Below are 11,367 nucleotides of genomic sequence, written 5' to 3'. Positions count from 1 at the left end.
CTGTCGACCAACCGCATGAGTGATATTTTCGAGATCATGGGCAACAAGAAGGAGCAGATTTAGCTGTGGCAGCCTATAACTCCGAAAAAAAGCATTAGTGCACCCAGGTTGGTCTACACTTTTCGTCTTATCTTGGTGTCAGGAATCACCTCCCAAACGTTATCGGTGTTGTTTTGAAACACCCTGTATAATCATTTCACAGTGGTAACTTACGGTATCTTTTCGTAACATTTGGGACTGCTATATCTTCCAGTTCTTGCATTTTTGACGTCCAGCAGTGTACATAGGCACACGAGGAAACTCGAATCATGCTACGTTAAAATTAAGATTTATACTGCTGATTGTAAAAATTGCAGTACCGACAAGAAATGCTTCCAAATTTACATAATTTGTGTGACAGAGAATGACGTACGGACGATTACAATTTCACCATGAAGGTGAAAAGGGTGGCCCTAGAAGCACCTTCGGTTTGGTGTACAGAGATGTGCTGTAAGAGGACAGTTTACGCAGAACTCAAATAGTGGCGGCGTGAACAATCGGACAGGAACCATGCGGACAAGCGCCATTATGTTTCGTAGACATCGAAGTGAGAAATAGATGACTACGTTGGAACGGGGTCACATGGAAAGCCCCTTCTTGTAGTGCGAATGTAGGGCATCCCACCAAAATAATAATACATGTGTTGAATCTATGGACAAAATAACCGTAACCGGCGACGATCGGGCAATGGAACCACACCAGAGGATGACATCTTGTGCGCATTGTTGTGACGGACAGTGTTAGCTCGACGTTGGAGCACGGCAGCGGTCTATAGACTCGGTATCTGTTTCTTCCACACATGATTCCCCCCCCCCCCCGAGAGCTCTCCCGGAGAAGACCAAAATAATACTCTATAATATAATAATAAATATAGTACCGTGTGAAAATAATGTGCGCCCTCAGGAACATTTTTTTCTGAAAGAAACGCTGTTCGGCATAGACGAAGACTGCTGAATTCTGGACTAACGGTAGGCATCTCTTTACTTCGTCTTCCATTCACGCATATCCATACACGCCTCATGATTTAATGGGTGTGTGTACACCGTTCGTGTCGTGTTGAATGTCAGACGGACGTATCCTGCTTCAACTTAGTAATGACCGTATTTTGCGTTAGATGCTTTCGTGGTGAGTGCAATGTGCCAGCGTGCATTGTATAGTCATAGTGAACGAATGACAGATTTTTATTTATACATATTTATGTTCATTACCGGCACCTATGAATTTAAACCCAGATGACGTCCCTTGGCGAGCACACTATCCGGGGAAGGAAGGAACGGGCCTGAGACCTGTATGTTAGGTACCATCCTGGCATTTGCCTGATATAAATTTAGGAAAGCCCAGGTAAACTCTCACTCAGGATGGCTGGCCTGAAAAAGTTATTACACTTTTTCGATCGAGTGTCCCCACTGGGAACCAAACCCGGGACTGCTCGTATCAAAGGTGCGACGTTAGCGACTGCGCTGCGCGAGGCCACAAAATGACAGGTGTGATGGAGAGGGGTAGCATTGTTTAGTTACATTGGACAGGAGGCCCACCCAACCGTTAATAAGCCATGGATTTCGTATACCATGAAAAAAAAGGAATAAGCTGTGAATTTCGTTATTAAGCCTTCAAAACGTAGGAAGTTTTGAAATCAATAAAAAAAAAAAAAAAAAAAAAAAAAAACTTACCAGAAACCGCACCAAGTGGTTTTTATCGTCGTTGTGCGGTCAGTAATGGTTAGTTTTATATACTTTACGATCGTGAAATTGAAAAATTTTGGACATTAAAAAATATAAACTGGATTTAGTTTGAGTGGGAATCCTGTTGGAGTTAATGTCCCTTTACGCACAGAGGTCATCTGTATCATGCTAATGCGTTTAAATTTCAAGGCTTTCCCGCCTGGAAAACCCAGAGTCCCGTGCACCAAGGGCGAGGGGTTGCATTAGATACAACATGTGAGTTTGGCTGTTACTAAGGACAATTTCATCAGTGACGCCTACATCAGGAAAGTTTTGGAAAGTAGTTTATTGTACCTTCAGACAATTCCGAACGCCATACAAAGCCTGGCCACATTTATCTCTGAATGTACAAACCTTCCAAGAAAGATGGTGCTACTGCTTTCTGCCCTTCGTGGCTGTCTGACATTGCGCCCACCGAACATGTGTGGGATATGGTTGGTCAGCACCGTGTTCGCCACTGTTCTCCAGCAGACTGTCGATATCTCGAATTCCAATCAACGTGGAGCCTTAACGTCATACTGATTTAACAAGGTTGTGAGTGTTGTACACTTCTGAAAGTAATAGTTCGTGTGTAGTTAGGTAACGAACCTGTAATAGAAGCTTAACTCCACTCTCACGGTTTTTTCGCGTTACAATTTTCACAAATAGCAGTGTAATTTTATTTTCATTTTTCCGTTTGCATATTACAGTTGCGAAGAGTTCTTCTGAAACTTCTCATAAGAAACGGACATGAACCTGTCACCCGGACAACCGAATTAAATCTGGTCTATTTGATAAAGATACGTTCATGCACAAAAAAATGAAGTGCCATGGAAAACGAAGTAAGTCCCTGGGGGCCATTAAACTTGTTAGTATAAAAAAAATCGTAGACTTACAATGAAATAGCTATTCCATCAACACTTCATTGAAAAGTCATGGTTTATAGTTCATTCTCTTCAGCATGAAACAAGCTTTCTAGAGGTGCTATGTATTTGGGCCCATAACAGGGAAAATTCCCTCCAGAAATCTCTCCCTCAACTTTGGACTCCTCTGAAGTGGCCCTGGGTGAAAGTACACAATCCAAATGTATCTCGGAAAAATACTATACGGGATCAGAAATTTGCACCAAGTTTTGTGTTGATAGACAAAATAGGTATGAGGGGAAAGCGTATATTGGTATACAAGCTTTTTTTTCATATCTATTCCGTCTATCAACACAAAACTTGATACACACATTTCTTATCCCCTATAGTATTTTTCGAGATACATTTGCATTGTGTGCTTTTACCCAGGACCATTCCAGAGGGGTCCAAAGTCGATGGGAGGATTTCTGGAGGGAATTTTCCCGACATTCTCCCAATTTTCCATGTTCAATTACGTTGTGGGCCCTAATACATAGCACCACTGTTCCATGGTGAAGAGAATGAACTATAAACCATGACTTTTCAATGAACAGTGTTGATGCAATAGCTATTTCAATGCGAGTCTACGATTTTCTTTCTACTAACAGGTTTAATGGGCCCCATGGACTTACTCCGTTGTCCATGGCACCTAATTTTTTTGTGCATGAACATATATTTGTTGTGTTGACCGAATGGAATAGATTTCATTCGGATGTACGGATGACACGTTCATGTCCTTTCCTTGTCAGCAGACAGCCATCTCCTTCCTAGTCCATTTCAAGTAATGTTGCCGGGCTATTCTTATCTCTACATTTATTGCCAGAATTTCAGACCATCAACTATCACTGAGAAATTATTCTCTTACGATGTAAAATCACTGGCATTAAGCTGCAGAATCTTACAAACCATTGCACTCGTGGTGACACATACATGAATAAAGCTTGATTGAACGGGGCGCAAGGATTATCAATGAATGTGGAAGTGCTTTGTAGATCCCAGATGCCTTTTCCTAAAGGAAAAAAAAAAAAAATCCCAACATCAAGACTACAAATGTTTCTCAGTTGTGATGGAGGGAGCCCTACTTACAAGATTTCACGTTTTTTTTTTTTTTTTTTTTTTTTTTTTTTTACTTCAGATCCAGCAAAGTTTCAGCATTAGACAGACAACGAAAAGTTAGCGGAACCGACTTGTCCCATATCAATGACAATGGGTATACGAAGGCCTGCAACTGGAAGTACCCTTCGGAACAATATTCCAAACGAGATGCTTGTCACTACAAGGTGTATATTGAATACTAATCGGTAAGCATGAGTTCCCGTTAGCCTAGAATTGTCTTATCAGAATTATCGAATGGCGGTCATTCTTTCAAAAAAAGTGAAAAAGTCATACTTTGTTTAACTTTTGACAACAGCTTCTTTCTTTCTACCTTATAATTGTATTGATAATGGTGAACCTGCCTCTTTTAAGCGGGAAAATCCCTTTGTCAATCGTTATCTAGGCTTTATTCGGTTCTAAAACAGAGTGACGCTAAATGGCAAATTAGTTTTAATACATTAAGATTTATATCAGATCACTACTTGGATATGTATGCTATTCGTGTCATATTGGTTTCTGTGGTCAGTTATTTCGTTTTGCAGGTAAAAATAGAAACGAACATACACTTCATTTTTACGAAGAGCGAGATATCCGACTGAGCCCAGTATTATGTGAAAACAGAAAGAGCTCAATGATAATAAAAATTAATTATGAATATGTACTTTCAAGATAGTGTGTATCTATAACACAAAAGTTGAAGCAATATTGTATGTTGAATTATACAATATTATTTTGTTTCATACAACAAATACATTTTAGAACCTTCTCTAGCTGGTTTAAACAAGCAAATTCTTTTTATAGCAGAATGGTTACACATACTTCCAATACATGCGTGATACCAGCTCAATCCCCGGTAGAGCACACAACTCTGGAAAGAAGTTCACAATGCTTCAGGTCACATTATGATATTAGATTCCCTAATTTATATTTACGTAGTTACGTGAACTAGTGATGATTTCAAGGGTTGGTCAGGTGAAGACCCCTCCCCCTGAAGCTACGAAATTTTCTTCAGTGAATATCTCTGTTCGTGGTCAACATGTATTATTGATATTTTCTCAGTACTGCTTTCACCACCTTCCTCCAAGTAATGTGGTGTTGTACTGTCTGTGTTTTTACTACTGCTGACAGGAGTGTGTGTGTGGTCTGTATAGTCGCGCCAGCGTATGCGCATGTTTGGTTGGCTGCAAAGTAGGTCCATAAGAACTCTTCACTACTGTATATCACTTTCTCTTGACACTTATCACACGTCAACGAATTCCTGGTACAAGAAAATACCATTGACTTCTCCCTGTTTGTGAGAAGACTATTAGATGCTACCTTGAAACTGTATGCAAACTTCCATATTCTCTAACTAAGTGATTGACACATTAAAGTGAGAAGGAACTAATTGCCTGTCTTGCGGTGTACACTGATGGATTGGTGAAATTGAAAAAGTAAGCGTGTAAAAGGGAAAACTTTATATTCATTATTTTCACGAAGGACGCAAACAAAGTGATAATTAAGTGATCATTATATAACCGACTTTGTTTTGAAATATGTCTGTGAAAGTATTTCTCTAATACAAAGTACTCGGTCAGGTAATTCCTCGTAGTACTTGTGACGGAAAGATCCCGTTAAGGTACAATAGAATCGAAATACAAAGGAACATACTCAGCAGTATTATATACATAATTACTAAACCAACCTTATTTGGTTTAGTATTGTGAAAATCAAGAAGTTGGAGTCATTTGTGCTATATGCTCAAATAGTGACTTCCAAAGTTAAATAGTGAACTCTATTTTGCAATCGATAATGTGTTTAGCTAAATCCATGCAAGCCTGCCCATAAGCGGAAAAGTACCACTCAAATGGGGCTTGCACTGAGAACGTAAAAGATATCTTCAGATTTTAAGCTTGTAGCAAGGAGAGTGCTGATGTGGTAGAATCCAGTTTGTAGTACAGTTCATACTTGAGGCGTATAGTTTCTAAATCCGCCATCTCCAATTTTCAAAAAAAAATAGATAAGTAGATTTACTGGTATTCCTTTCCACGCCCGACATGATGAGAGAGATTTTTATCATTTGGTAGTTATAATGAATGTCCAGAAAGCAGGAAAGTCTTTCTAAAAAGAAAATTTCATCTCACATAATCTCTGAGTTATCAGTTTTTCTCAAAACATTTCATGAAGGAGATGGCGGATTTAGAAACTATACGCCTCACTTGATACTGTTTTGCAAGTAAGAAGAACGTATAGGTTGGAGCTATCATTTCTTACACCTCCAATATATATTTAATATTGTTTCTAATTGTACAAGTATCACAAAGAACAGTCATATCCAAGACGTGCCAAATTTTTTCTCTAGACGTGCAAAATTTAAGTAGGGGAGAATTAAGTTCCATTAACTTCTCAATTCATGGCAAGCTGGTAAACTTAATTTTTAATCTATCAAGTGCGATCTTAGAGGCAATTACTGTGAGGATTGTGTTGTACTAACGAGGTCATGAATGAGGCCTAAGATTAGATTGGAATTCAGCGTTCACCAATGTATGTGACGTAAACAGAACCAAATGCCTTCCCACTGGGAATCGAACCCGGATCTCTCAAACCTACGTTTAGAGTGGAATCCAAACGAGGCTTTGTATTACCAGCAGGGTTAAAACCTTCAAACACACGCATCGGAAGTGATCATTCTAAAGACTTTGGAAATCCATAATCTTTCTTACGTTGTTCAGTTGGGAAGTTCTTTCTTACTGTTTATAAAATTAATATCATAATATCTACTCTTTTGTTCTTTCACAAATAAGCTATAACAAAATACACTGATTTACTTTTAAAATACGGTGCATTTTTCCTGTTTCACGAAAAATACACACTATTGAAAAATAGCTCCAATTATACTTCCATCAGCATTCAACACCTTTTGCCAACGTTCCTGCAGTTGCACAATACCTTGGTAATAGAACTCGTTGGTCGTGGATGCAAAGAAGTCCGTGAATGCGTTTCGCAGATCTCCTTCATTTGCAAAGGATCTCCCACGGAGGTGGTTGTCGAGAGAATTGAACACTGGTAATGTGTTGGCACACGGTCCAGTAGATATGGTCATGGCACAGTGTCTCCCAGCCAAGTTGCTGAAGGGTCTCCTGGGTCCCCTTTCCCACATGTGGCTTGGTATTGTCATGCAGAACACACGCCCTTGTAATTCACCAATGCGGCTTCTTCTGACGTAATGTAGGGTGCACCCTTTGCAACTGCTGAGAGTAGAGGTCTGCAATGATGGTCTGATCATGTGAAGGGTGCTCTTAACGCACTATTTGCCGACAACTCCACCATACAAGGAGCATAACGTTTCGTGAGTGCAGAGATGATCTTGAGGTGTGAGATACAGGGTCACGTGGCGACAATCAACGTCTGGTACACTTGGGAGTCATAGGGGATCCACTTTTTGTCACCACTGAGCAAGCGATAAAAGATGGGTGTGTTAGGTGCGAGAGAGCAAGGACAAACAAGCTGTCACTCGTTTCTTGTTGGCTGCCGACAATGTATGGGGTACCCATTTGCTTAAGTTTTATGACTTCCCTATCCCATGCAGATGCAGTCTGTTTCAGTGGAAACATGGAGACTTTGCAAGTTCATCATACGTTAGAAAACTGTACTCGACGGCTGCTTTCAGGACCTCGTCATCCAACACATATGGTCGTCCACTGCGAGATTCATCCGAAAGGCTCACATCTCCCGAACGGAATTTCTTGAAGCAATGCCTGGCGGTGCGTTCGTTCACGGCATTCTCCCCAATGCCTGGGATATGGGGTGACTTGATGTGACAGCTGACAGGTCCAATTTAAAGTCATATAACAAGCACACGCGAACAAACTGTTTCCATACATCCATTTCTCTTCGCTCTTCGACACTGAACGAGCCATGACCGCTGTGTGCGCGCAACGTGCCTGTATTACTGAAGGTCGAGGTCAGACTAATTCCCGATCGCTTGGCAAGCAGGTGCGTCATTTCGTTTCTTCTCTGTAAGCGCATGGTTAATGGGACGTCAAAAACGGGAAGTATTTTTTTTTGGTTACTTTGTACTAACACCAAGAGAGGACATATTTTTTATTAAGAGTATTTGTTTTGATGATGATAAAAATCTAGTATATTTGGGGCCAGCGTAGTCAATTAGAGCCTGAAGAAAAAGGGTTTAAAAATATAAAGTGCATTTTGTTTTGTTTCATGGATAATTTTGTTCATACAAACTATATTGTATTGAAAAAAATACTAGCTCATACTACATACGGAACCCAAAGCAGGCCAAACACAACAAGGAATTTTAGACTTAGTGACGATTGCAGGAGGGGGAAGGAATTCTCCCAGTGCCATATATCCATTTACGCTTAATGTGGATTACCAGTATTTTCGCAGTACTACGTTTTATCTCTCCCTCAATATCTCCACCTTGCCGCAGTGGGGGGCTTGCGTGCTCTAATGATCCCAAGAGCTATGCCGGAGATAGCTTCGTTATCAGAGGACTTTCCATGCCGGACAGATCTTTAGGGGTAGGAGTCAGACGAAGAGAGATATCATGGTAGTGGGCAGCAGTTCTACCATTACCACACTGAGGCTGAAGATTATTGACATCGGCAAAGCTCAGATGTGGACAAAAACAGGCAGGGACAGGATGGCTTCTTTGGCTGTTTCACTGCGAGGTGAAAGAACTTGGGACACCACCACTTTATTCAGTCCCTACGACACTACTGTTTCATAGAGGATCGTCCCTGGCAGTGGAGAGAAACAAAGCAGGGCCTCCTCGGTCGTCGTCAAACGAAACCCCTGCAGGACAGGAACCTGGAATATGCGATTCCTGTTACAGTGTGAAGACTGGAAATCCTGAAGAAAGAAATGAAACGCATGAAGATATGTATTTTGGGAATCAGCGAAGTTTGGTGGCCTGATGGAGGAGATATGTGGAGCGGGGACTTCAGAATGATTTACTCAGGAGCTGTAAACGGTACAGCAGGAGTTGGTTTTGTCTTGAATAAGAAGATAGGACAGAAAGTTATAGGCAGCTGGAGATACAATGAAAGGATAGTAATGTTGAAGATAGCATCAGAACCGAGGAATAGGACGATAATGCAAGTATATATGCCTACATCAGGCTACACAGATGAGGAAGTAGAAGAAACCTATGAGCAAATAGAAGTAGTACTGATGAAAGTTGAAGAACATGACAATTTAATCATCATGGGTGATTGGAACGCAGTAATCGGCGAAGGCAAAGAAGTTAATGTAACTGGGAATTACGACCTAGGAGAAAGAAATGCGAAAGGTGTACGCTTAGTTGAGTTCTGCAAAAGCCATAATCTGACTGTAACGAACACTCTCTTCGAACAACCACTAAGAAGAAGATACACATGGACAAGGCCAGTAGACAAAGAAAGACGCCAAATAGACTATACACTGGTCCGACAAGCATTTAGAAATCAAGTGAAGAACAGTAAGAATTACCCAGGAGGAGGCGTTAACTCAGACCATAATTTAGTTTTGATGAAGAGCGAACTCCGACTAAAGAGGAAAAGAGTGGTAGCACCAAACCAAAGATGGAACACAATCAAGCTAAGAAGAGATGAAAACATGAAAAGGGAATTTGCAAATGCGACAGACAAAGAGACATCTAAGGTAGCTTTAGCAGGTGATGACATTGACTCGAAATGGGAAGCCATGAAAGCAGGAATTACAAAAGCTGCCGACGAGCACATAGGAACAGAAACGAGAATCCAATATAAACCCTGGATAACAGCAGAAATATTGGAAATGATGGAGCAAAGAAGACAGTTCAAGCTAACAAACAAAGAAGAGGAATACAGAAGGTGCAGAAATCGCATCAACAGAGAAGTAAAGAAGGCCAGAGAAAACTGGATAAACAACTTGTGCAAAGAAATTGAGGAAAATATAGTCAAAGGCAATACAGAAACGGCATATAGAAAGGTTAGGAAACAGTTTGGTGAGAAAAAGAAACGCACAGACATTATCATAGACAAGGACGGGACAACAATAATAGAAGAAGAGCACATAAGAAGGAGATGGAAGGAATACATTGAAGAACTCTACAAAGGCGACAGCGTGAAGAAGGAAGAGATAGAGAAGGAAGAAGATGTCGATGAAAGTGAATTAGGACCATCAATTTTACAGTGCCAATTTGACAATGCTTTGGAGAAAATGCAACATGGTAAAGTCCCAGGAATAGATCAAATACCAACGGAAGTGATTAAGAATCTCGGAATAGCAACGAAGAAGAAACTATTTAATCTTATTAATGAAATGTACATCTCGGGAAAAATACCAAGAGACCTCGAGAAAAAGATATTGGTACTTATCCCGAAGAGGAAAGGCGCACAGAAATGAGAAGAACACATGACATTAAGTTTGCTTTCCCATGCATCAAAAATACTGTGCAAAATTATCGCACAACGAATAGAAGGGAAAATCGAAGAACGGCTATCGGAGGACCAGTTTGGATTCAGGAGAAAAGGGGAACAAGGGAAGCAATACTGAGTCTACGGTTGATCATGGAACAGCACATAAAAATAAACAAACCAAATTGTGATAGCATTTGTAGATAAAGAGAAAGCTTTTGACAACGTAGATTGGAGTGTCATGTTCAGAGCGTTGAAGAATCTGAAAGTGGATTACTGAGAAAAGAATAATATAACAACTTTATAGGAACCAGACAGCTTTTATAGGAAGAGATCAAAAAGAAACAAATAAAGGAGTGAGGCAAGGATGTGGACTTTCATCTCTCTTGTTAAACGTCTATATAGAAGAAGCTATGAAAGAATACTTTGATAAAAACGAGAAAGGTGTAAAAGTAAATGGTCGGGTTTGCAGCACAATAAGGTTTGCTGATGGCATAGTATTGATAGCGGAGAACGAAAAGGACTTGCACTTTCACTTGCACGTTTGCAGAAGCACTTTCAAACCTGAACGACTATCTGGAAAAAACATACAAAATGAAGATAAATAAAAAGAAAATCAAACAGTGGTATGGAGCGTGGCGCTTAACGGATCAGAGACGTGAACATTGAGAAATGCTAAAAATATCCAAGCTGGAAGCATTTGAAATGTGCTGTTGGCGCAGAATGCTGCGCGTATCATGGACCGAAAGGAAAAGGAATGAAGAAATACTAAAGGAAGCTAACGAAGGACGACAGATCATGAAGACAACAAGAAAAAGAAGAAACAGCATGTTTGGCCATCTTATTCGGCACTGCGATTGGATCACCGTGTTGATAGAGGGAAAACTAGGAAGAGGAAGACCAAGGATAGAATATCTAGATGCAGCTACGAAGAACAGGCCTTCTGAAAGTATAAAACAGCTCTCCCAAGCGAGAGAAACGTTTTAAAATTTCCATGTTGCCCACCAACCTATGTTTGAGGTGAACAAGAAGAAGAAAGAGAAGACGTTTTAGCCATCGCATATCGATTACTCAATGGGCTCAGGTAACGGATAAAAGAGATTTTAAGAAACTGAGCCAGTTCGGCGTACACAAGAGCAGGCGTGCAAATGGGTACAAAGGAAGATGAAAAAAAGATGATTTGAGAATCAAATTGATGGGAAAATTTGTAGGGCATACGGTTGAGAGACATCTATGAAATGAAAAATGAAG

This window comes from Thermobia domestica, chromosome 6, assembly GCF_964235325.1.
Source record: "Thermobia domestica chromosome 6, izTheDome1.hap1.1, whole genome shotgun sequence".
In the NCBI taxonomy this organism is placed as follows: domain Eukaryota; kingdom Metazoa; phylum Arthropoda; class Insecta; order Zygentoma; family Lepismatidae; genus Thermobia; species Thermobia domestica.
Note: the sequence above shows the minus strand (reverse complement) of the source record.